The 25,130-nt window shown below is 49.8% G+C and overlaps 1 pseudogene; it reads left to right on the top strand.

The window, feature by feature from the left end:
- The first annotated feature begins 1,049 nt into the window (after positions 1-1,049).
- LOC131402343 (tubby-related protein 4-like) lies at positions 1,050-24,654 on the top strand (annotated as a pseudogene).
- The last annotated feature ends 476 nt before the right edge of the window (positions 24,655-25,130 follow it).

Below are 25,130 nucleotides of genomic sequence, written 5' to 3'. Positions count from 1 at the left end.
TAGGCTCCGTGGTCCTCGTCCACGAGGCTGTGACTGCCTGGCCTCACTGTGATGGAAATGGAAGATGAATTATCTTCAGCCCCGCATTGTGTTTTGAAGTTCAAACCAGGATTAGCCGACCCTGGAGGCGATTTTAAGCAAGCGTCTTCATGTGTTCCTTTTATCTTGATGTTTGTCACTAAAGTGTTGGGAAAACTCTGTTCCTATCTGTCATTCATATAAAAGATCTGATAGCCCCACTTCTGATCATTGAAACCCCTCAAGACCTCATTAAATTAGAACTCCATCTGTCCAGATCGGAGTGAAGAAATTCCCTCGCTGCTTCTCCATCACTCCCTCCACCTCCCTCTTTCTTCCTTGGCTCATCTTACATAGATGGCACCCCTAAAGCTTTGGATTTTTTTCAGTGCAACTAGTTTCTAACTTGCACATTTGGATTTCAGCCTGCCTTTTCAAAGCAAATGATGGCCACAGACCCCTCGAGCAGCTGCCACAGGGGCTGTGTTCCCCTCTCTCCCCTTTCCAGATAGCTTTCTACTTTCTTTCTGCCCCATCAGCTCGAGGATGGCTGAGAATAACAGTGACTTAATATCTATGGGTTATAACTGGTGATAGGTCCCAGAGCACTTGACGTCTTTCATCTCCTTTAGTCCTCACAGCTCCCATTTTGCTCATGAGAAAGTAGGAGACTTCCAAGGGTTACATCATAGTTCCCAGGTCACATAGCTCATGACCCCAAATCCAGTGATGGTTTGACTCTAAAATGCTCCCTGTCGGGACAAAAGGGAAGAGCCGTCTGGTCTGCCTCCTTACCACCTCCCCAAGCCATGGGAATACCTACCACCAGTTACTTGGGGTTCCAGATAGCAGAGCTTCAGTAAGGAATATGCAGTACAGTCCCCCAGGCTGATTGCATCTCCTGGGAGAAACGTCATAAGAGCTAAGTTAGGTTTTATGGCACCAAATTAAATGAGATAATACGTGTAAAAGAACTTTGTAAAACTTTTCCAGTGCTTTGTGCTGTGGCCTGGGGATCTAACTGCTTTTCAATGGAAATACTGAATTTTTGTAATATGGTATTTAACATCCTCTCTTGTGCTTTTTAAAACCAATATCCTCAAGAACTATCAGGTCACTTGAATTGGCTTGACACAAGCGTGCATGATCTTTGCTTACAAGAGCGACAGCTTAAGCGTAGTCTCCCTTCACTTCTTGGCAGCGCCCCATCATCTCCATCTGCTGGGGACACCGGGACTCGTGGCTGCTGATGGCATCAGGACCAGCCCTGTACGTGGTCCGTGTGGAGCACCGCGTGTCCGGCCTGCAGCTGCTGTGCCAGCAGGCCATTGCCAGCGCCCTGCGAGAGGACAAAGACGTCAGCAAGCTGACCCCGCCCCCCCGCCTCTGCTCCCACCTCCCCACTGCCTTCATCCCCACCATCAAGGTGAAGCCCTTCCACTCACCTTCTCCTCCTTCCTCACTCGTGCTGGCTGCCTGTTCCCGAAGGCTCGCCAAGAGGAGGGCCGAGACAAGGAACACAGGCGAGAGTCCCAGAGCAGGAGCACAGAAGTCACGTCTGCTCCTCTGCAAGATGAAGGTGTGCGGCTCCGCAAAGTCCCACCTCGGTCTCCCACGCGCGCAGTCTGTCCCTAGCATCACCCTTAGTGTCCACAAGAGAGTCACCTTGTGTGATAGGCATTAGCTTTCTCATGGCAGAGGCAGTATCCCGAGCGTGGCTGCCGTTGTCGTCCTGATGATCAGTCTGCCTTGTTCAGTCCTGACTCCCTGGCAGATGCTGCCGTTATCCCCTCTTGAGAAAGCAGGAAACGCGTTCTTAGAAGTGAGGGACTTGCTCTGTGGCTCGTTAGGGGAACGGTCAGGATGGGACCCTGTCAATCCCGGGGCCTGCTCTCCTCATCACTGTGCGGAGGGGCGACCCTCACCCAGCCCTCGCTGTCAGCGTCCTCTGTGCTGACTGGAGCTTGAGAACTGGTCTGTCGCTATGGTGGTATGTGGACTGGACCTGCCTGTGGCTGTTCCAGTGTGGGTTCCCCGTTCCCTCTGGCCCTCCGCACGTAGGTTGCTTCCTGTGTTCTCTTTTTTGTTTTCTGTCTCTGCTTCTAAGTATCAGATTGACTTCTTGGTTAATTTTTTCCTAAAACATCCGAGTTTTAGAATCTGTTGTGATATTTTCTTCAAGTTGCTTTACACTCTTGGTTCCACACCAGTGATTCTGGACCCTGGCTGCTCGTTAAAATCGCCTGGGGAGTTTTTAGAACATACACGTGCCCAGGCTCACCCCCACAAGATTCCAGTTCCATCGTCTGTGGTGGGATCCGGGCTGAGGTCTCTGAAAGCTGCCAGGAGGTTGTGACGTGCGCCCAGAGTTGGGAGTCATTGTTCCGCACCGCACAGTTAACCCTCCCCGAGCTGCCAGCCAGAGCTCCGCCAGGGTAATCAGTGATGTGCACGCTCTTTTCTCTCCACGTCCTGCCTCCAGCCCCCGATTCCGGACCCCGACAACATGCGCGACTTTGTCAGCTGCCCCTCGGCCGGCAACGAGCGTCTGCACCGCACCGTGAAGCGCACAGAGCGCGGCCCGGAGGTGGGCGGCCCGTGCCACACGCTCTGCCTGGAGCACCTGGGCGGGCTCGTGCGCGTCCTCAAGGGGCGGCGCGTCAGCCAGCTGCGCCGGAGCTCGTCATCACGGACCCGCCGTCAGACAGCAACGCAGGGGGGCGCCTCGCCAGGGACTGCAGGCCCCTCTCGGGGGGTGCGGACTGGTATTCCTGACTGCACACGCAAAGGTAACGCCTATCTGTGAACGTTTGGCTAGCGCGGAACATCCCTGAAGCTACTCCGCTTCCAAAATCCTGCTGAAGTTACCGATTCCCTAAGTGGACTTTCCCACGGGTTTTTAAGAGCGCTCCTGAGGCTCCGTGTGGCTGGGGCTGTGGGGGGAGGAGACATCGGCTGTCATCAAGGGGAGGCTGGCGCGGGCCTTTTGGGAATGGCAGCCTCCTCTTTCAGTTATTTGTCAGGTATCCACTGAGGGCCTTAATGTGCTGTTGAGACCGTCAAAACAGCAGTGAGTTGCCGTCACTGCCCCCCAGAGCGAGTGATAGGATTAAACGTTTCAGACCTTCAGCCTGCTCCTCAGCCTCCTGCTGGGATCCTGCTTCTGCTGTCGCTAAGCCACCCTTAGCTGCTTTTTAGCTGATGACCAAGGAGACTTTCTTGCTGGTCCGTAAAGATTTCGCATGACAGTCACTCCCTCCTTCTAAAGACTCTCCTATGCCAATCTTCATGACTCCGTTGCCGTATTCAGGGGGCTCACTACGCACCTCTCTCTGGGACCCTAGAGTGTGAGCCTCCAGGGAAGGGACTTTGCTCTTTTTCTTTGTAGTCACAGTCGAGGCCTGTGGCCTCTGTCAGCAGTACCTGCCGGCTCAAACGTTCCGCCGCCTCCCTGTGAAATCTTGTCGGTCACCTAGAGCAGAGTGAGCAGCTGTCCCCTCTGTGCCCATCACCCGTCAGTCAGTTGAGCTGCTGGTATCCCTCGGGGCACACAGTCCCTGAATCCTGAGGGCCCGGAGGGAGGGAACTGAGTCATCTTTGTACCCCCAGTGCCTGGCAAGCAACTGACCGTGGGACAACGTGGGTTGAATTAGATTTGTTTTCATTAGTTCATACTTGTTCTCTCCACTTCCCATCTCCTGTTCCCTCTCCCGCCCGTTAGACTGGCCTCTGCCCCCATTCTGTCCCTGAAGCCGCTGCGCCGTGCAGCATCACCAGTTAGCCGAGTGTCACGTGCAATGGGCTTTTTCAACCTTGGCCTCACTTGCCCACCTCAGTATTTTACAGTCGATCCACTTGCTGTCTGCTTTTCTTTATTGGAATGCTCCGCATCTGTAGCAACATTCTGCTGTCAGTGTTACCGCGTAAGATTGAAAGCAGTGAAACTATACTTTAAAAATTGGATATTAGTCAGTTATTTCGTCTTTTGAGTCATGTGATGACCTAGTACCAAGAACAGGGAGAGCGAGAAGAATTGGAGGCTCGTAGGAAGGCAGGTGGAAAGGAGGGAGAGGGAAGATTCAGAAGGAAGGAAGGCAAAGTGAGAGAAGCCAGAGAGCAGTGCACGTGAACTTAGAAGGAAGTTGCAGTTTCAGGGGAAGAGAGAAGACAGGAGCCATGGCGGTTAGAGATGACTGATGGGGGGACTTGGGAAAGGTCCTGAACCTGAGGGTGCATCGCCGGTTCTCAGCGGGGTCGTTGTCTCTAAGGTTCCTCCCGTGTATGCAGTTTTATAAAACCTATGCTCGGATTCCGTGTTGACGGAAAGTTATGTGAAGAGCTTGCTTCTGTTCCCCCGCTCCTGTGCGTCAATTTCCCACTGAAGAACAGGACAGAAGCAGCGGGGGCTGTGCTATAGGGACAAGGCTGCAGCCTCCTAAGACCTTGCTTGCGTGGACCTGACCTGAGCGTCCCAGCCTGCTTCTCCGTAGTGGTCACATTTGTCAGCTCCTCCCAACACAGGCTGGCCCGGTTCCTAACAGGCCTGTGGGGAAGGAGGTGTTGTGTTTTTATAATGAAAAGGTTGTAAAGCAAAGCAGATAGGCGGGACGTATTGAGTGCCTGCCTTGTGCATGGTCCTCGAGTCTCCTCGAGGTGGTTGTGAAGCAGTGCTGGGGCATCTCTGCTTTCAGGAGTTCATGATCCCTTTTGGGTGAAAGACAACTTAACACTTGAAAAGTTCAATAAAAAAGTCAAGATTTAAATACCTCGAGACAAAAATAGACGATGTGTCACAAGGCAGAACATGACTAATTTCCAACTGAGTGGTAGACGTAACCTGGTTCAGAGAGGAGAGGGTTCCTGACTTTGAGAAGCCAGGACTTGCTCATCGTGAGAAGCTGATGAACTCTCTCAGTCCTCCATGTCATCGTTTCTCAGATGTGGTCCACGGGCCACCTTCCCGCAGATCGCCTGGGAGACTTACTTGAATCCAGGTTCCTAGGCCTGCCCCTTAGATTGGTTCAGCATGTTGGGGGCGACGCCTAGAAATCTGCAACTTAGTGGGAGCTCCAGGGGATTGCTATGCTCTGAAGTTTTTGATCCTCTGTTGTAAATGTCCCCCAAGTAACTTAACAAATGTGTTTCTCAGAATTACCAGTGTGTGTTTGTATAATAGATAGCATGAATCCCAATAATTTTTTTTTTAACAAAAGTTCACAAATTTTCCAAAGGAAATCTTTAGTCAGAGCTTGCTATGGACTGAATTGTGTCCCCCCCAAAATTCACATGTTAAAATGCCAATCCGCAATGTGACTGTATTTGGAGATAGAGCTTTTAAGGAAGGTGGGGTCTCAGTTGGATGGGATTGATGGCCTTATAAGAAAAGCAAGAGGGAGAGCTCTCTCTCGACACGCACGCATACACTGAGGAAAGGCCACGTGAGCACACAGCAAGGTGTGCATCCACAAGCCGAGACCCCAGCCAGGCTGGCACTCTGACCTTGGGGCCTGTCAGCCTCTATTATCACGTGAGCCAACTCCTTATGATCTCTCTCTCTTCTTCTGTATGTGTGTGTATATGTATTTGCCTCCTATTGGTTCTGTTTCTCTGGAGAACCCTGACTAACACAGATTTTAGTACTAAGAAGTGGGGAACTGCTGTAACAAATACCTATAATGTGGAAGCAGCTTTGGAACTGGGTCATGGGTCGAGGTTGGAAGGGTTTTGAGGTACACGTTAGAAATATGGATATTAGGGCCATGTCTGGTGAGGTATCAGACAGAAATGAGGAACATGTTATTGGAAACTGGAGGAAGGCGATCCTTGTTGTAAAGTGGCACAGAACTTGGCTGAACTGTGTTCTAATGTTTTGTGGAAGATAAAACTTGCAAGCAAATGAAATTGGATATTTGAGAGATTTCTAAGCAGTTTTGGAGGATTGGCTTGGTTCCTCCTAACTGCTTATAGTAAAATGAGAGAGGAGAGAGACAGACTGAAGAAGGAATTGTTAAGCAAAAAGGAACCAGAACTTGGAGATTTGGAAAGTTCTCAGCCTGTCCATACGGGCCAAGACGAAGGAAGGCTGTTGACTTCCTGGATTTGACAGGACGGGATGATGGAGCTGGTCGGCTAGGAACATGCACTATTCTTCAAGAGGGAAAAATGACCCCAAAGGCGATTCAAAGGTCATCAGGGCCACTGCCTCAATTTTAGTAGGCCAGACAGCCTCCACTCGGAGCCTTGAGGACAAGATCCCAGCCCCACAGAGCCGTGGGGACCCTCACCTCGAGCTGTGGGGTGACACTGCCACCCCAGTGGGCCTGGAGGGCAGAGTATTGAACCAAAGAGGGTTATTCTCAAGCCTTAAGGTCTAGAAATTCGCCTTACTAGGCTTTGGACTTGCCTGAGGCCCTTCCTTCTCTCCTGTGTCTCCCTTTGGGATGAGAATGTCACCCTGTGCCTGGCCCGCCGCCATCTTGTGTGTTTTGGAAGCACGTAACTTGTCTGGTTTCACAGGTTCACGGCTGGAAGGGAGTTTTGCCTCAGTGTCAGTCGTAGCTCGGCTCTCACCCATTTCTGATTGAGGTGATATTTAGATGAGACTCTGGATTTTAGACATGAGCGTTAATGCTGGAGTGAGTTAAGACTTTTGGGAGTGTTGGGATGGAATGAATGTATTTTGCGTGGGAGAAGGATATGAATGAGGGGGCAACCAGGGGCGGAATGTATGGACTGAATTGTGTCCACCCCACAAGTTCATATGGTGAAGCTCTAACCCTCATGTGACTGTATTTGGAGACAGGGCTTTTAGGGGGTGATTATGGTTAAATGAAGCTGTAAGGGTGGGATCCTAATCTAGTAGGATTGGTGGCTTTGTAAGAAGAGGAAGAGAGATCTCTCTGCACACACACACACACACACACACGCTGAGGAAAGCCCACGTGAGGACACAGTGAGAGGGTGGCCGTCTGCAGGCCAGGAGGACAGCCCTCAGCAGAATCTGGCATGCTGGCACCCTGATCTCGAACTTCCAGCCTCCCAAACTGTGAGAAATAAATTTCTCTTGTTTAAGCCACCTGGTCTGTGGTATTTGGTTATGGTAGCCCAAGCAGACTAAGACAGAACTTTTATTTAAAAGCTTTGAAACTGTGCTTAAAGATTTTTTTAAAATTCTAAAAAGATACCTGATTTGGGTTGTGTGTTTTGAAAAGGCCTCAACCCAGATGAAATAAGCATATTCTTGCAAACTGACAAAACTGGGATGTGAAGCCCCAAACAGTACAGTTCAGCCTTCTGTTCTCAAAGAGGAATCCCAACTTACGTTTTTCTACAACTTGTATGTTTCTTCCAGAATTTTCATGATAAATTAATGACACAGAATCTCTAGAAATAAGAGGTACAGATGTCCATCACCCCCAGGCTCCCTGGGTCTTACTCTGACGTGCTGCACTGAATTTCTAGTTGTTGATGACAGGGAGCAGAGTGATGAGCCTCCAAATGTGTAACTGTAACACTGAACAAGCAGGACTTGGGGCTTGTCTCAGAAAGCAACTCCCTTCTTCTCACGCCGCCCCCTTTAAGTCCGTTCTATGGGGAAGTCCTTCTGCTCCTGGGCAAGTGGTTCTCAGCCCTGGCTGCTCATGGGAATCACCGGGGAGCCTTAAAAATCGACAGTGCCCACGTCCACCCCCAAGATCCTGCTGCAGTTAGTCTGGGGTGCAGCCAGGCGGCAGGGAGAGACCTCGTTTTTCTTTCAGGAAGTATTTATCGAGTCTCTGCGTTGTTCTGGTCTCTAGAGTTACAGCAGGAGGCGAGACAGGCAACTCTCCTTCCACTAGTTGGGGAGACAGACAATAGAATAAAAGTGGTTATGAATGCTTATGCCCCCCTAAATTCGTATGTTGTAATCCTGATGCCCACTGTGATGGAATTAGGAGGTGGGGCCTTTGGAGGTGATTAGGTTATGAGGACGGAGCCTTTATAATCATGAGATTATTGCCTTATAAAAGTGGCTCCAGAAAGTAGCCCCTTCTGCCATGTGAGGACACAGCAAGAAGTCAGCCGTCTGCAACCCCAAAGAGGGCTGTGACCAGAACCCCACCACGCGGGCACCCTGATCCCGGAATTCTAGCCTCCCCACTGTGAGATGTAAATTTCTATTGTTTATAAGCCATCCAGTCTGTGGTATTTTGGTATAGCAGCCCACACAGACTAAGACGTGAGTAAAGGAAAAAAGCAAAGGGTATGACATCCAGCAATTACAAAACCCCGGCATCAGCAAGTCGATGTTGCCGTGGACAATGTTGAGGTGTTGAGTGGACAATACATTACTGAATTTCCTCAGGTCGGTGAACTGGCTCTGTGCTCGTGAACACAGGGGAAGCGTTCTGTGGGCTTACATGCATTTTGGAATCGTGGCCAAACTTCCTTTGATCTAGGGCTCCTAAGTTAAATAATGTAAAGCACTGCTTGGGGCGTGTGAATTAAGCCTTTTTGTTTGCTGGAACTCAGATGCACACCACTCCAACTTGCTGGATTCACGAGTCGTGCCTTCTGATTCAGGAAGTAGCTGAAGAAGAGGCTGATGTAGTAACACCGATCGGGCATCAGCTAGTCTCCTTCCAAGTAGCACGCCAAGTTGTTCTGCTCTGCCTCCAGGGCCCTCAGAGAGGCCCTGTTCACAGATGTCACCTCCACACAGATGTCGCCTCCACGTGTTCAGAAACAGAGATTAGTTTGGATTACAAACTCATTCTTTCAAATGTAAACAGCCCTTCTGAATGGTAAAATCGCTCATAGTCTATAAATTATTTCATTGTGATTGAATGATGCAGCTTTTTTATTGCCTGGCAAGGCTCTTGGAGCCTTGAGGGAATGAGGCTTTTGTCAGCAAAACAAAGTGATTTTGAAGAATGAGGTACTTCCAGTGAGGGCAGACCTGGGGTGGGGCAGAGCAGGGTTTGGGTGGTGAAGGGATGTGAGGGGGTGTGAGGCCGTGTGAGGAAGGCAGCAAAGGAGAAGGGGTTTTGAGGAGGATGTTAAACATGGACTTCATCTACTCTGCAGTTTTGTGATGGCCCCGTTGCTGTATCTGTCGTCTTCTGCCTTGGGGCCTCTAATCTTCTACATAATGGCCAATTGACAAGGTTGTTTTGAGTGGCTTCCACGCAGGCACCCTCAGGAGTACCCAAAGCTCCCACTGAAAGTCCTGCCACACAGGTCTTCTTCCAGCCGTTGCTCGAAGCAGGCAGGCACCTCTAGCAGGTGGGATAGCCACCCCCTACCCCCCCACAAGCATCTTTGTGGCGGTTCCAGGAGACGGTTCTGACACGCCAGACATTAACTTCTCGGGGTCCCTGAAATGGACCCGACTCTGCCAGGTCTTGAGTCCAGAGCAGGCCCAGAACCAACAAGGGCCTTCCCCGGTCCCAGGGCAGAAGCAGGTTCTGGGGGAGTCAGTGAGTCAGCAAGCCCCTTGCCCGGCCTGGGTTCCCAGGCTGCCCGTGTGAACCCAGATGGAGCCTGGTGTGTGGTGAGGCACAATAGTGCGCCGTTTTGTTGCCAGGTTTGGCACAGTAAGCAGTGCCAGACTGTTGTACATTCCAGAGGCATTAAAATTCCACGCCCATTTGCTAACCGTAGAAGTAATGGGCTACTTTTGCTTAGAAAATATAATGGCATAAAAATGTAAAAGGAAGACAATGCTCTGCTCCTTTCTGTTTCAACCTGTAGACTTCAAACGGCGGCCTATAGAGTCAGGCTGTCCTTAGTTCCTAGTAATGATCGTCGTGAGGTTCTAACTGATGTCACTTCCCTAAAATCTACTGCTTGGTATCTTACCAGATGAAATCTATGGAAACAGCTTGATTTCTACCATGATCGACAGCTGCAGCTGCTCAGACTCCAGTGACATTGAACTGAGTGACGACTGGGCTGCCAAGAAATCTCCCGAGCTAGCAAATCACCCAAACTCCCAAGGTAATCTTGGTCTGTAGGGGCGTCCTCCCTTTTTGAGCCTCTGGAGGTGTGTCTGTGTTGTGTCTGCAGCAGAATCCCATTAACCCACACCAGAGGAGCATAGCAAGAGGCAGTCCAAGTCTGTCGTCTGGAAGATCTGCCTGTGATAATTATAGCTTTCCTTTACTCTTCCCTTCAGGACAGCAAAAGATCCCCAGGAAGAAGTTTGCTGAACCCTCAGAACTTCTAGGGGTCAGCACTGGTGGTGGGTGGCAGGAGCGGCCGTAGCTTTCTGGCTTACTTGTTTTTATTTCTGGTCTGAGAACAGTAAGACAGAGGTTTTACAGTGTATGTAGTGTGTTGAAAGGAATGCCGAATTAAATGCCTTTGATGCTGTAATTGGAAAAAATAGTATTCTAAAAAAAATGTTTGGGGGGGCCAGCCCAGTGGCATAGCAGTTAAGTTCATGTGCTCTGCTTTGGCAGCCCGGGGTTCACAGGTTCGGATCCCGGGCACAGACCAATGTGCTGCTTGTCAAGCCATGCTGTGGTGGCGTCCCATATAAAGTAGAGGAAGATGGGCACAGATGTTAGCCCAGGGTATCTTCCTCAGCAAAAAAATAAAGAAGAGGATTGGCATCAGATGTTAGCTCAGGGCTGATCTTCTTCACACACACAAAAAATTTCTATCCTAAGGGTTTGTCCTAAAGAGTGGCAAAAAGCTAAAAGCAGATGGAAGGGCCTGCAGTGTCATAGATAAAAAACTCTGCCTTGCTCGTCCTGACCCTGCCACCGAGGGCTCTGTAACCTCAGAATGTAACGTTGATCCATGACCTGGAGACCAGTTTCCTTGTCTATGAAGTTAAAGGGTGGAGCAGATTTTCACTAAGATCCTTCTAGCTCTAAAATTCTTGATGCTGTGTGAAATGAAGGTCTAATGTACGTGCAGATACGTACCTGCCCAGATTGTAAACACATAATACATTGTGCAGTTGGTAAACCAGTGTATTCACCACCCAGTTGAAGATAAAGAATATTTCCATCATCCTGGAAAGTTCCCTTGTACTTTTTCCCATTCGACACCCACTCCCTAGAGTAATCACTGTTCTAACTTCTGTCAGCATAGATGAGTTTTGCTTCCTCTTGAGCTTCATATAAATGGTGTCAAACCACATGTCCTATTTTCTTATTTGGCTTTTTTTAATCAACATAATGACTGTGAGACTCATTCATGTTGTTGCGTGTATCAGCAGTTTTTCTTTTTTGCTCTGTGGAATTCCATTGTAATGAATATACTACAATTTGTTTATTCCGTTTACCAGTTGAATGTTTGGTAGTTTCCAGTTTGGGGCTATCATGAATAAAACCATTGTAGACATTCTTCTACAAGACTTTCTATGGACGTATGCACTCGTTTATCTCAGGTATATGCTTAGGAGTGCGTTGTAGGGCCACGGGGTAGACGTATGTTCAACTTTATTGGAAACTGCCAAACAGTATTCCAAGGTGCCTGTTGTACCATTTTAAATTCCCACCAGCAGTATATGAGAGTTCTAGCTGCTTCCATCCTCACCTACAGAGTATTGTCATTTTTTGAAAATAATTTTATCCATTCTGGTAGGTGTATAGTGGTATCTCATGGTAGTTTAATCCTAATATCTTCAATGATTGATGATGCTAAGCAGCTTTTTATGTTTATTGGCCATTTGGATATCTTCTTTTGTGAAGTGTCTGTTCAAGTCTTTTGCACCTTTTTTTGTGTATGAGGAAGACCAGCCCTGAGCTAACATCCGATGCCAATCTTCCTCTTTTTGCTAAGGAAGATTGGCCCTGGGCTAACATCCATGCCCATCTTCCTCTACTTCATATGGGACACCACCACAGCATGGCTTGATAAGCAATGTGTCGGTCCACACCTGGGATCCAAACCTTTGAACCCCGGGCCACCAAAGCGGAGCACGTGAACTTAACCACTACACCACTGGACCAGCCCCTTGCCCATTTTTTATTGAGTTGTTTTTCTCTTATTTAGAGTTGTAGGAGTTTTCATGTATTCTGGCTATGAGTCCTTTAGCAGATATATGGATTGCTGTATAGTCTAATGTGAATTTCTTCTTTTATGATTAGCACTTTTCGTGTGCTGTTTAGGAAATGCTTTTGTCCTGTTTTGTCTACCCTAAGATCATGAGACATTCTTCTGTTCTCTTCTACAAGCTTTATAGTTTTAGCCTTCACACTTAAATCTCGGATTAATTTTACACCTCAGATTAATTTTTGTGTATAGTCTGAGTTAGGGGTAAACATTCATTTTTTTCCCATATAAATATCCAGATATCCAGCAATCTGTTCGATTTATTTTTTTCATCTTTATTCTAGGCTTGTTAAAATTGCAAATAAAATTATGAACTTTTCTACACTTCTACAGTGTTTTGGCTTTTCCCATTGGTTAAGGAGAAGAGGACATTTAATACATAAGCAACCAAATCTTTCACCTGTAAATGTCCCTGGAAAGCTCCCGGATGTTGCGGTCTCTGGAGCTGGTCCTCTTTCCTTCCGTCTTTCTCAGTGTTGAGTGCCCCTACGCAGCAGCCAGGCCAGTTGTCCTCGCTCAGAGCTTTAACCAGCTCGGTCCCCCTGTCCTCCCACACTTTGGGAGCCCTAGGTGTCTTATCAAGCTCTCAAGCAGTATCTGTGAGGCTTAATGCTTTTCTTTCAGGGAATGTCATCAACCTTACCATATTCACTTTTATAACGCTCTCTTTGGGGTAGACTGCCATTAAACACGTGTGTCCCCATGTTATAAACAAAGGAACTGAGGGCCAGACATATAACATAGGATCAAAAGGCAACAGAAAAACTTAGATCCACTGATTTGATGTCAATATTGCAGGGGGGAGATGCTAGGTAAGTCTGTTGAAATCCCAGCACTGTGTTAGGAACTATAAAGCCATTCTGGACTTAGGTGAGAAACGCCTCTTCCACCCGCCACTTTCCTCAGGACGAATTTTGCAGACCCCTGGCAGAAGACATGTGGACGATTCCAAACTTACTATTAGTCAGTAGAAAGTTTTCAGTAGAAAGTTAATTCTCTGAGGTTCTTTAAAAATGAATCACTCAATTGAACCTCACTATATTGTTGAATATATATTATTCGATATGCAGTTCTGTCCTTCTTTCCTCGTGTTCATAAGGCAGAAGCAGGCGGGCGGGGCCTGGGTAAATTAAGGGACCTTGCCCCTGGGAGTGGCACATCCACGGTGACTGGTGGACAGTGAAGGGAGTGCCAGGAGTGCAGGCGCCGTCCCCACCGGGGCGCCTGACCCTCGGGGCCTTGCCTCCGCAGGATCAACATTGAGTCTTGGAAGTCCCCCAAGCTGTCCTGGGCGGTGCAGGAGATCTCCAGGTCTCCACGGTTGCCGATGCGCAAGCCCTCCATTGGCTTCCCCAGCCTGACGCAAAGAGAGTTTCCCTTTGAAGACATCACTCAGGTAGTGTCGGCTTTCGGGTGGTCCCCTGATCCAATGCTCCTCTCCCCTCCTCAGTGTGTGCTTGATGGCCGCTGAACCCTCGGTCCCCTCTCTCCGTGCCTGTCACCGCAGTTGCAGACACGGGCGTAGAGAACTAGAGACTGTCTGCCCTCCTCCATGCTCCGTCACCTCCACATCCCGAGGGGCCTTCTTCCCACCTCGGGCATCCCCCTGTTGCCACAGGAATCTCCTCACAGGTAGCTCTGGTTGAGACACAGCCACACTTCTCACCTCTGCTCCCTCAAGCCGCTTCTGACCCTTCAGTGACTCCAGTGTCGGCAGGAGCCAATCCCTGGTGACAGCCCCACTGCCTGGCCTGGCCTGTCTTTCCCTCCTGTCCTCCTCGACGCCCCCTCCTCTCCAGGTGCCAGAGCCACACTGTTGACTCACCTCTTCCCGCCTTTGTGCCTTTGCCCTGCCTGGGTAACCCGCTCCATCTCCTCACCCTCCTTTCTGCGCACGTGCTTCCAGATAGAACTTCCCCTCTGTCGTGAAGGCTTCCTCCCCTGGCTCAGCCACAGTAATCCCAGAGCATCTTGTTTGTAACTCCCTCAGGACATTTCTCAGTCACTTCCTTGTATATAAATAATTACAGGCCTTCTCTCCTCCATTAGGTTCTAAGCTCTTTGAGGAGCTGTATTTTATTCATCTTTATTATTGCCCTTGCACACACACACACACACACACACACACACACACTCATGCATGGTTTCGGCATAGTGATAAATTCTTAAATTTTTAAAAATTTGATTGAATAAGAAACAGATAATTGGGTAGTTTTGGGATATACTGGTATCAGTGCAGCTGATGTTTCCAGGAGAAATATCAAGGATGAAAATGGGTTCAGAGCCAGGTGCTCTCTCTGGTTCAGTGACTGGGAGGAAGGAGAGGTAAAGAAAAAAGTGCCCAAATCACTTTTGTGCCTTTTTAACCTACACACATGTGGACACACCGGGACACACCCGCCCCCACTCCCAACCTGAGAATGACACCTCGCTGAGCCACCACTTGCAAATGGGCGCCTGACATGCTGTAGGCAGCTTCTGGTCTTAAAAACAGTGGAATGACAGAAAGCGAATATTTCTGGCAGTGCCCACGTGTGGCTTTTTAAGCAAAAAGTGTTAACATCCTTACTTCTTGAGTGATCAATAGAAAATATGGAAATAGATTGTGATTTTTCTCCTTTTTTTTCCCACAGCACAACTATCTTGCTCAGGTCACGTCTAATATCTGGGGAACCAAATTTAAGATTATGGGCTTGGCTGCTTTCCTGCCAACCAACCTCGGTGCAGGTAAAAACTGCATCCTGTTCTCTGCCCACTGTCCCGGTTGGAACTCAGGCTGAATAAGCATTTTCAACCTTTGGTGGCCTAATGTAGAAAATGAGCTCTTATGACACCAAAAGATGAGCATGTATTTTACTTCCAAAGTTTGACTCTAGCCACTCTGATTTCACAAAAATTAGAATTATCACTCAAATTGTTTTTTTGCCAGTGGTGTTTTCGTTTTTTAATACAAGCCCTGACTTACAAAAATGACAAAATAGCCGAAATCTCTATCAAAGCTCTTATAGGCTTCTGGTTACTTTGATTTCTGGCCTTTTACTGTGGACAGATTTTGGTACCAGTGTCTTTAGGTTCTTGAGTCAGAAGAAACTCCTGAAGAAAGTCAAGAAGAAAGTGTTCAAGACCTTAAGAAGAAGTTGGCTGACTGTGCAGCCTTAGTGGTAAATCTTTTTTGATTTCATTTCTAAGTACCAGATAAATATTCCCTCCATGAGAAGTTTGAGTCAAGAAGAAAGTGTTCAAGACCTTAAGAAGAAGTTGGCTGACTGTACAGTTCTTAGTGGTAAATCTTTTTGGATTTCATTTCTAAGTACCAGATAAATATCCTCTCCATGAGAAGTTTGAGACATCGAGGAAAATGGAACCCAGGGAGAACCAGGCTGGGCAGAACCCAGAATTTGCCTTCTCTTCTGTATCTGCTTGAATGACTGACGTGTCGTATTTACTAGGGGACCGTGAAGGAGTGAAATGACAGAAGGTCCTTTTCAAAGCAGCTTCATCCTAATGGCCACATCCCTGTGTGGGCTAAGGGCCTGTGTTGTCCCCCACCTTGCTACGTTGCCTGATCATCTAACACGCACACGTCTCTCTAGAAGGCCAGCTTAGCCAGTGGGGTTCACCGATGGCTGGTGGCCCCATCTTGAATGTGGTCTGTGTAACCTACCAAAAATAGTTTTTGAAAAATTCTGGATCTGCCCATTAGAGTTGTTTCAGACACAGTTAGATCCTTTAAAACAAATAATTCTTGCAAAGCAGATGTTAAAAAGACCTGTTGCTGTGTATGCATCTTCAGAGACATTAAATGGTGCTGCATTTGGATTTTTCATTTTGAGGTTTCTCAGCTCAAAGGAAAAAAAGAATAAAAGTAAAACATAAAACTGACTTAGGAAATAACAATAGACAATCCATTCACGTAACGGAAAGAAATCTCTTATGTTTTCAACAGCCGGGAAACCCTCTCATGACCACAAAAGCCTGCCCTTCAGTAATTCAGCAGCACCCTCATGATATGTATGGTGATTCTAATAACCACTGTGTGAGAGGCATGGTTACCCCACACCTGTAATCTGAGAATTTAGCCATCTGCCTACAGCAAATGTTGAAAAAAGGAATGGACGTGCGCATTTGCTCAATGGGTCTTCTCATTCTGCCCTTAGTTCTTGGATGTTGAGTAGATCCATAAAGAAGTCAAGGAGGACCTTAAGATGGGAGGGCCTGTATTAGGAATCTCAGTGCCCAAGACAAAAGCTTGGTGTGTGACTGCGGTGAAATCATTGTCCTAATCGTTGACCTTTTTAAAAAGAGCGTTTTCATTTGTCAAGCTAAAAGAATTTTCCACGTGATTCTACTAGAGAGAAGAAATTAACTCTGGGATTCTAGAGGGTTTGTTACATATGGCACCCTATTAAATAATCTTTGACACTCTGTTAGATTCAAAAAGTGAGTGCTGTTGGATATTTTATATTGAATAATTGGATAATTACATTGAATAATTTGTTTCCTTCAATTAGAATGATCAGGCTCATGAAATTTTTGTGTTTTTAATCTTTTGCATTTCTTAATTTTAAAAATGTGGAATAAATTCAAAATTCAAAAGATTTAAAAGAATATACAGTAAAAATCTTTCTTATCCTCACCCCCAACCACCTAGTTTTTTTCCCTGGAGGCAACTGATATTATTTTTTAAATCCCTCCTGAGATTTTTAATTTTGCATCCTTTTGTCAATCTGAACGACAAAGAATAGCACTTTAATGCATTAATTCTTAAGCTATATGGAACCATCCAGAATTTTTGAGAGAAAATTCAAACTCTCTTTTGTGGGCAAGAGAGAGGAAAACATGAATAAGACCTGTAACGACCCCTGGCGTGGAAAAGGCGTCTCAGCCCACTCAAGCCCAAGGAGCAGCCTTACGACGGTGCTTCAGAGCAGAAGGCCTGGAGCTGTGGGAATGCTGGCCACTCAGCCACCAGGCTGTGAGGTGACAGCCTCGCAGGTAGAACTTGGCTCATCTTAATAAAAAATAAGAATAGGAATAATTAAAGAACCTCTACATATCTCACAGCAAAGAGTATTAAACATAAGAGAAAGTTGACGGGACAGTTTCATCCTGATTTTAACCTATTGTGAAACTTAAATTCAGATTCATTATTTTTTAACTTGTTTTGTCTTCTCTAAATATTTTAGTTGTAGTCTAGGCCTTCTCTTAAATGTCCCTGTTAATGAAATTAAATCTTAGCATTTAAAGAAACTGTGTGGAAGTTCTCCGTGATTCTCTATCCTGAGCATGAAACTGGAAGTCAGGAAGCCCAGAATCCAGTCCCGAATACAGCCCGAGTGTCATTGCTGCTCACCGCGTAGCTGCCCTCCAGTAGCTGCTTGACTGCCCCCTGCGCTTGGCTCTCTGGTTATCACAACTGTTTCCACCAAGTTCTCCTGGTGATTGCAAATGGGATTTTTAAAAAATACATTTGTCATAACCCAGCTCATTCTAAAAAAGAATTTGTCTAAGATAGCCAGACTAAGATAGTCTGGGCTAGACTGAGAATCTGTTGTTCCCGAATCCAGTCCGTGGCCGGGGTGGCCAGTCGTGCACCAGGGGAGGTGGAGAGCTGCTCTCAGAGTCTCCGGCTTTGCCCACACAGGTCACCCCACGTCTCTTCCCGTGACTGTTGATGCCTTGGCTCTCCTCTGGCTTGTCTCTATTAACCGTGCTTTCCTCCTCCCACCAGTAATCTATAAAACCAGCCTCCTGCATCTCCAGCCGCGGCAGATGACCATCTATCTCCCAGAGGTCCAGAAGATTTCCATGGAGTATGTTAATTTACCTGTCTTCAACCCGAATGTTTTCAGTGAAGATGAGGATGATTTACCAGGTGTGTTCACACATCAACTGGTTTGTCACGAGCCCTCTGTTAGTGGGTCGTGACGGGGACAGAGTGGTAAGTAGTCAAGAATGCCAACATGTCAGTCCGTGCCTGCTGCCTCGGTTTGGAAAAGGTACAACTTCCTCAGTAAGGTTGGTGGGTGTGGTGGCGTGTCACTGGAGAAAGGTCACCTACTGTCACTGGTTTGGGGAGGAGGGGAGCTACCAGAGCAAGGACGATGAGGTGGCCGTGATGGCTCATGATCCTAGAGCACTTCTACCATCTCACTTTATCCTCTCGGTAGTCCTCTTAGTCATATGCCCAGATAGGGAAGTTAACAGGACTCATCAGGACTCAGTCAAGTCAGGACTGAAACCCAGTCTCACTGACCCCAGGCTAGCCCTCATCCTCTCAATCCCTGCTTAGAGAATGGCATCTCCCTGTGGTGCCACAGAGCCCAGTTTCTCAAACCTGCCCCACCTCCGGGGCGGAACGTCTCTCTCCTAATGTGCAGAGCGTGTCTCAGTGCATAGAGGCCAGGTCTGAGTTCAAGGTCAAAGCTGGTATAAGTTTTTAAAATCTCAACTTACAAACGTTCAGATCCATAGCATCTTAATTTAAGTCTTTTCTGCTGGGGGGGATCCTATTTTGATTATTAGAATGATTTCTAAGTAGTCCACCAATTATTTATATGTAACTATTCTCAAAAAAGTCCACCTGCAATTTTATAAATATAGAGGCTCCTCTACTTAGAACCAAGCAAGGTTCTGAAAGCCTCTAGCTTCTGAGCCAGAGGAACCGTACACGGCCACTGTATCTTGTCATTCTCAAACGAGGGGCTCTGGACCTCACCGTGGGATGGGGAGGGACACGTGTCCCAACTCGGGCTCTGAACTTGGGGGCGTTGTTGATCTTCCTTCAGCCAGATTTCTGCGTGTAAAATTATTCTACTGTACTTTCTGACAGTAGCCGTCTTTGGTTCTCTGATAGGTATACTTTCTCCTCATGGGTGGAGCAGATGTTCTGGACTAATGGGCGAGGTTTTGCAACCCCATAAACCTGCAGTTTGGTGAAACCTCACACATGAGCTTTATAGCAGCTCTCCTGCTATTTCAGAACCTTGGATTTAGAAGTGGCTTTCACACTTTCCCCTTAGCGCCCTCCGTTCTCCCGGAATGTGGCTAATCTAGCTCTCTCGTGCTCAGCTGTTGCTGCTGTTGTCGTCACTGTTTGTGCTTCCCAGAGAAAGGAGGAATGATTTGTCTCAGGGCTTACACATACTGCTGGTGACGCAACAGAGAGACTCTCCTTTGGCGGGGAAGATGCCTTCCCTCAGTACTCCATACAGAGGAGAGAGCATCTGGAAGAGGGATCTGAACAGGAATCATAGAGAACTTGAGACAGGACCTAGATTCTTGCAGCTAGGGGACAGTCACATTTCAGTGGAGGACCCCAGGGAAGGGGGATGAGTCTGTCACAGGCACGAAGGGTGGGCTTAGCTTTTGATGGACTACTGGCTTCCCTCTGTAGTTCTGGTGAAAGGTCAGCCAGCCTGTGCAATTTCCTGTTAATGCCTGTTTTCTGCGCACGTGCTCATAGTCACGTGGCACTTAGGCCCAGATGAGCAGACCTCCAGCGCTCTGTGGGCTCTTTAGAAAGGGCAGTACTGAACAGTGGCGCTGAGGCCCTGCGTGTGGTCTGCAGATGATTGCTCAAACGCACACTCCATTAAACTCCTCCTGTGTGCAAATAGGGTGGATTTACAGGGTTTTAATCAGTGTGGCTCTAACTTATATACTGTTTGAAATGCTAAAAAGCAGTTAAGTTAGGAAATGATCCTTCCCCTCATATGCAGATCTGCCAAAGGATTCTTATCATTGGTTTCTCTACTGCATTTGACATGGTTCTATTTACAGAAAATTAATTTACGTACAAATTTCAGATACACATCTGCCCCACGACACTTCCCACACTAACCAATCCAAAACCCTGGATAAGCCTACTCAGAAGCCTAGGCATTGAGTCCTCAGTGGAGTTTCATACTGTACCACTGCCCTCCTCTCGCATAAGAATGGGCCGTTTTATGACCATCATGAGTAAAAAGTGTCCTTAAACATTTATTTGCCATGGTACCATTCAGACACGTGGCACCACACTCAGAAGGTTCAGAAGTATTCATTGAAATGCTCTGACAATGCCCTTAGCTCCAGAGCCCACCGATTGCCAGTGTCCTTCCAGAAACATGGAAAAGCTTTGTGTAACTTGAAGGAAGGGTCCAGCTTTCCCCACGCAAAGGCATCTGTGTGTAGGAATTACAGTTTATACGTAAAAGGCCTAGATGAGTTGCTTATTCTGACCCAGTTTCATGGCACTGTTTTGTAAGCAGTTGGTTTTTCTAATCTTCCAGTGACGGGAGCATCTGGCGTGCCTGAGAACAACCCACCGTGTACCGTGAACATCCCCATCGCGCCCATCCACAGGTCAGCTCAAGCTACGGCCCCCACGCAGAGCACAGGACTGGTGCAGTCCCTGCTGGCCAATCAGAACGTGCAGCTGGACGTCCTGACCAACCAGACCACGGCCGTGGGGGCAGCTGAGCACGCAAGTGACAGTGCCAACCCATACGCAATCTCCGACCGCTACTCCAACCCCGGACAGGTGATCTTCGGAGGCGTGGAGATGCGCCGCATCATTCCGAAGCCCCCTCAGCTGTCCCTGCCGCCGCCAGCACAGGGGGCCATCCAGCTGTCGGTGGTGGACCACGGAGACCAAGACCCCGAGCACCTGCAGAAGCCAGCCAAGGCCCTGCGGCCGGTGCCGCAGCTGGCCGCCGAGGGGGACGCCGTGGTGTTCAGTGCCCTCCAGGAGGTCCAGGTGGCGAAGATGAGCCCCCCACCGCCCTACCCAGGAACCATCCCCGCCGCCCCCACCACGGCAGCGCCGCCGCCCCCGCTGCCGCCCCCACAGCCCCCGGTGGACGTGTGCTTGAAGAAGGGCGACTTCTCGCTGTACCCCACGGCGGCGCACCATCAGCCGCCCCTGGGCTACGAGAGGATCACCACCTTCCACAGCAGCGGCAGCGTGGAGGAGGTGTGCCGGCCCGGACGCCAATGCTCTGCGCCGGGAACACCTACACCCTCCCCGGCCCAGGCAGCTCGGCCACCCTGAGGCTCACGGCCACCGAGAAGAAGGTCCCCCAGCCCTGCACCAGCGCGACCCTGAACCGCCTGACGGGGCCGCGCTACTCCATTCCACCGGGGGCCCCGCCCCCGTATCCCGCCCTCGCCGGGACGCTGGGCCCGGCCGGGCCGCGGCGCAGAGGCCGGACAGCAGCCTCATCCACGCCACGCTGCGCAGGAACAACCGCGAGGCGGCGCTGCGGGCGGCGCAGCTGGCCGAGCCCCCGCGCGCCCCGCCGCAGCCGCCGGCCAAGCCCAAGGGCGCGGCGCCTTTCCCCGCGCGGCCGCCGCCCGCCCTCTACAGCTGCAGCCAGTGCAGCGGGGGCGCGGCCGGGCGCGCCGAGCAGGGCGCGGGGGCGGGGGCGCATGCGGCCGGCACGTCCCCGCTGTCCCCGCAGTCCTCCTACAGCCTCCTGAGCCCGCCCGACGGCGCCCGCGAGCGCGCCCACTATGTCAACTCGGCCTTCCCCGAGGACGAGGCGCTGGGCCAGCACTGTCCGTCGAGAAGCCCCTGCGGCACCCCGCGCTGCCCGAGGCTGCGGTGGCCGGGAAGCGGCCGCCCCCTTACCAGTGGGACCCCGTGCTGGGGGAGGACATCTGGGTTCCCCAGGACAGGACAGCACAGACTGCAGTGCCCAACCCCCTGAAACTGTCCCCTCTGATGGCAGGTCAGAGCCAGCACCTGGACGTGTCCCGAGTGCCCTTCGTCTCCCCCAAGTCGCCCGCCAGCCCGACTGCCACTTTCCAGACGGGCTATCTGATGGGAGTGCCCTACCCAGGAAGCTATAACACCCCCCCTTTGCCGGGAGTGCAGGCTCCCTGCTCCCCGAAAGACACCCTGTCCCAGACACAGTTTGCACAACAGGAGCCCGCCCTGATCCTGCAGCCCGCCTACCCGCCCCCCCTCTCCTACTGCCCCCTGCCCCCCATGTATCCAGGAAGCTCACGTGCTCGAGTTTACAGCCGCCACCTATCGCCTTGCACCCCTGGAGTTCCTACAGCGCGTGCCCGCCCGTGCACAACCCCCAGGGCATGCTCCCCCCAAGGCACACTTGGTGGTGGAGAAGCCCCTCGTGTCCCCACCGCCCGCCGACCTCCAGAGCCACCTGGGCACAGAGGTGATGGTAGAGACCGCTGACAACTTCCAGGAAGTCCTCTCCCTGATGGAAAGTCCAGTCCCCCAGCGGCCGGAGACATTCGGGAAGAAGAGCCGGAAGCGCCTGGACAGCCGAGCCGAGGAGGGAAACGTTCAGGCCACCACAGAGGGCGAGATGAAGAAGGACGCTCGGACTCTGATTGACTTGAATTCCCTGATCTCCAGCCCCCGCCTGGGGAGGGAGAAGAAGAAAGAGAAGAGTCAGAAAGACCAGCTGAAGTGGAAGAAGTTGAACAAGAGGAACGGGTTCCAGGACAGCTGGGAGAGCCAGCCTGGGCTGGGCGTCAGCGGGGACGAGCTGGTGACCCGGAGCCAGGGCGGCCAGACGGGCTGGAAGGGCAAGCGCAGCCTGCGCGCGGCCGGCGAGCCGGAGGAGGCCAAGGGCCGCAGGGCCAGCGAGCGGGAGGACGGCCGGCCGCGCAGCCAGGGCTTCATGCACGTCATGGCCAACAAGCAGCGGCTGTGGACGAGGCCACGCAGGGGCGCCAGCTGGACTTCGGGGGGCGGGTGACCCAGGAGTCGGCCAAGAACTTCCAGATGGAGCTGGACGGGCGGCAGGTGAGAGCCTGGCCCGGGGCCACGGCGCGGCTGTCTCATCCTGATGGGCCTCTGGGGACCTTTAAGGGGGGGGGGCAGGATATCAGTGCCTTGGCCTTGGGGGGGCGTTTCTCAAAAGGCCGCACGGGAAATGTGGAAAACAGCTGGTGTCTCTCGGGGCCAAGTGGAGTTGTGATTTTCAGTGTACCCCTTGCTGTCTTGTCTTTATTTCTCATCAGAGTAACACATGCACTGATTTTTTAAAGTCAAATGCTTCTACAAGACCCGAGAGGACCCCTAACAGGCCCCTGCGCGCTCCCAAACCTCAGCCTCCCCCAGAGGGCGTGCTTCCACCTCTGTTGGCTTTTTTCTGGTATTTGCCACCATATTTGTAAAGAGCAGGGTGTCTACTATTTGGTGATTTTTCAGTTTTCAGCATCGTGTATTGACTTCTTCCTGAGGAACGTGAGGGTTTGTTTTCTTCACCCCCACTCTCTGACTACACACACGTGAACTTTCCCTGCCCCCTTCCCAGTTGAATCAGTAGTCACTGGTCACCTCCTTATGCCAGTAAGTACCGTTCAGAGCTGAGCCATGTGATATGGTTTCATCACATTTCTTTTTTTATTGGATAGTGGTTTTTGTCCCCCAGACATAATAATTACCCAGTTTTCGTTTGCTTGCTTATTTGCTAATTTCTCTGTGTATTTATTATTAAGTCATTCGCTGATTCCCTGGCAGAATGCAAATCCCCTCTTGGTGCAAACACATTGGGTAATTTGTCGGTTCTTCCTGCTCCAACCTGGAATGGTTGCCCCAGCCCTGCTGTGTAGCTACTGTTCTGGAACTACCCTCCTCCACCATCCTGGAATTCCCTTCACTTCTCCTATTTAAATCTCATTTTCATTAATTCACTCAACAAATGTTGACTGAGCAGCTGCTGTGTGCCTGGCAATCCTCTGAGCCAGGAGTGTGGCCCACAGGCCAGTCCGGCTGCTGCTGCTTTTTATAAATAAAGTTTTATTGGGACACAGCCACGCCCGTCCACTTAAGTATAGTTTATGGCTGCTTTCGCCCTACAGCAGCAGAGTTAAGCAGTTGTGACAAAGACCGTATGACCTACAAAGGCTAAAATATTATTGGCCCTTTACAGAGAGTTTGCCAGCCCTTACTCTAAGTGCTGAAATTAGATCGATGAGGAAAACAGAAAATCCCTATCCTGATGGAGTTTACAAAAATGGAAGAAAGACAATAAATAAGTGTACATAACATGTTGTATAATAATACAGTGTCACGTGGTCCCCATGAGTACTGAAATGACAAGGGCAAGCAGGCTCGGGAAAGAGGCGGTGGCGTTCTGTCCCTCTCTGAGTAGTGACATTGACAGTTGCAGTTGATATTTCTCGTCAGCCCCTTTTAGCCTGTAGATTCTTCTTCCTACTTGTTCTTCCTTTTTCCGTTTCCTGGATGGGGAAGCCCCTTCATTTGACCTGTGGAGCTTTCCATGCCCTGAAGTCTGCTCATTGTCTCCCCACTGCGTTGTTTAACATGTTCCTCCACTCCTTTATTTCCACCAAACTTGTAGTTAGATCGAGAAGCTTGATCAGAGTCACTTTTGTTGGCATCTCGCAGGCTGTGCTATCTGCCTCCAACAGGTGCTGCCCAGACCCGGCTGCCCTGTGTCCCGCCTTGTTTGTGCTTTAATGTCTTTGCTTCCCTCCCTCGCCCCCCAGGTGATGCAGTTGGGAAGGATCGACGGCAATGCGTACATCCTGGACTTCCAGTACCCCTTCTCCGCTGTGCAGGCCTTCGCCGTCGCCCTGGCCACCGTGACTCAGCGCCTGAAATGAAGAGACTGCTGTGCGGAGGAGGAGAGGGAGAGGAGCCTTTCCAGAGGGGCCTGATGGAGATGCTCGAGGAGCCCGCCCGGGCCCCAGGGGCTGGGGACCAGAAGACAGGAGCAGAACTGGAAACGTCTGTCAGGCCCGGGAAAGGCACTGACCTTCAGTTGCTGTCGTTTGTTTGGGCTTTTATTCTCCTTTATTGTCTTTCTTTCTTCTTTCTTTTTAAACAAAAACAAAACACAGGAGAGTGGTATTTGGAAGCAAAGGGTGCAAGGCACCTGGTGTTCTTTCAGGAAACGTGGTTGCTGTGGGAATGTACTCCTGGTGTGCCTGTGTGAGCTGCGGGACGAGGGGCCCTTCAGCAGAAACATGGACTGCCTTCTGGCCTGCTATTCTTTTAGACTAAGGAGTATGCATGCTTTTCATTCTCCACAATGTCTAGCTTTTATTACTCCTCCAACATCACCACCAGTGTAAAAACA

The sequence above is a fragment of the Diceros bicornis genome, unplaced genomic scaffold (assembly GCF_020826845.1).
Source record: "Diceros bicornis minor isolate mBicDic1 unplaced genomic scaffold, mDicBic1.mat.cur d_74_multi, whole genome shotgun sequence".
NCBI classification, from domain to species: Eukaryota; Metazoa; Chordata; class Mammalia; order Perissodactyla; family Rhinocerotidae; genus Diceros; species Diceros bicornis.
The sequence above is the reverse complement of the archived record's forward strand: the minus strand, read 5'-3'. Positions and strand labels throughout refer to the sequence as shown.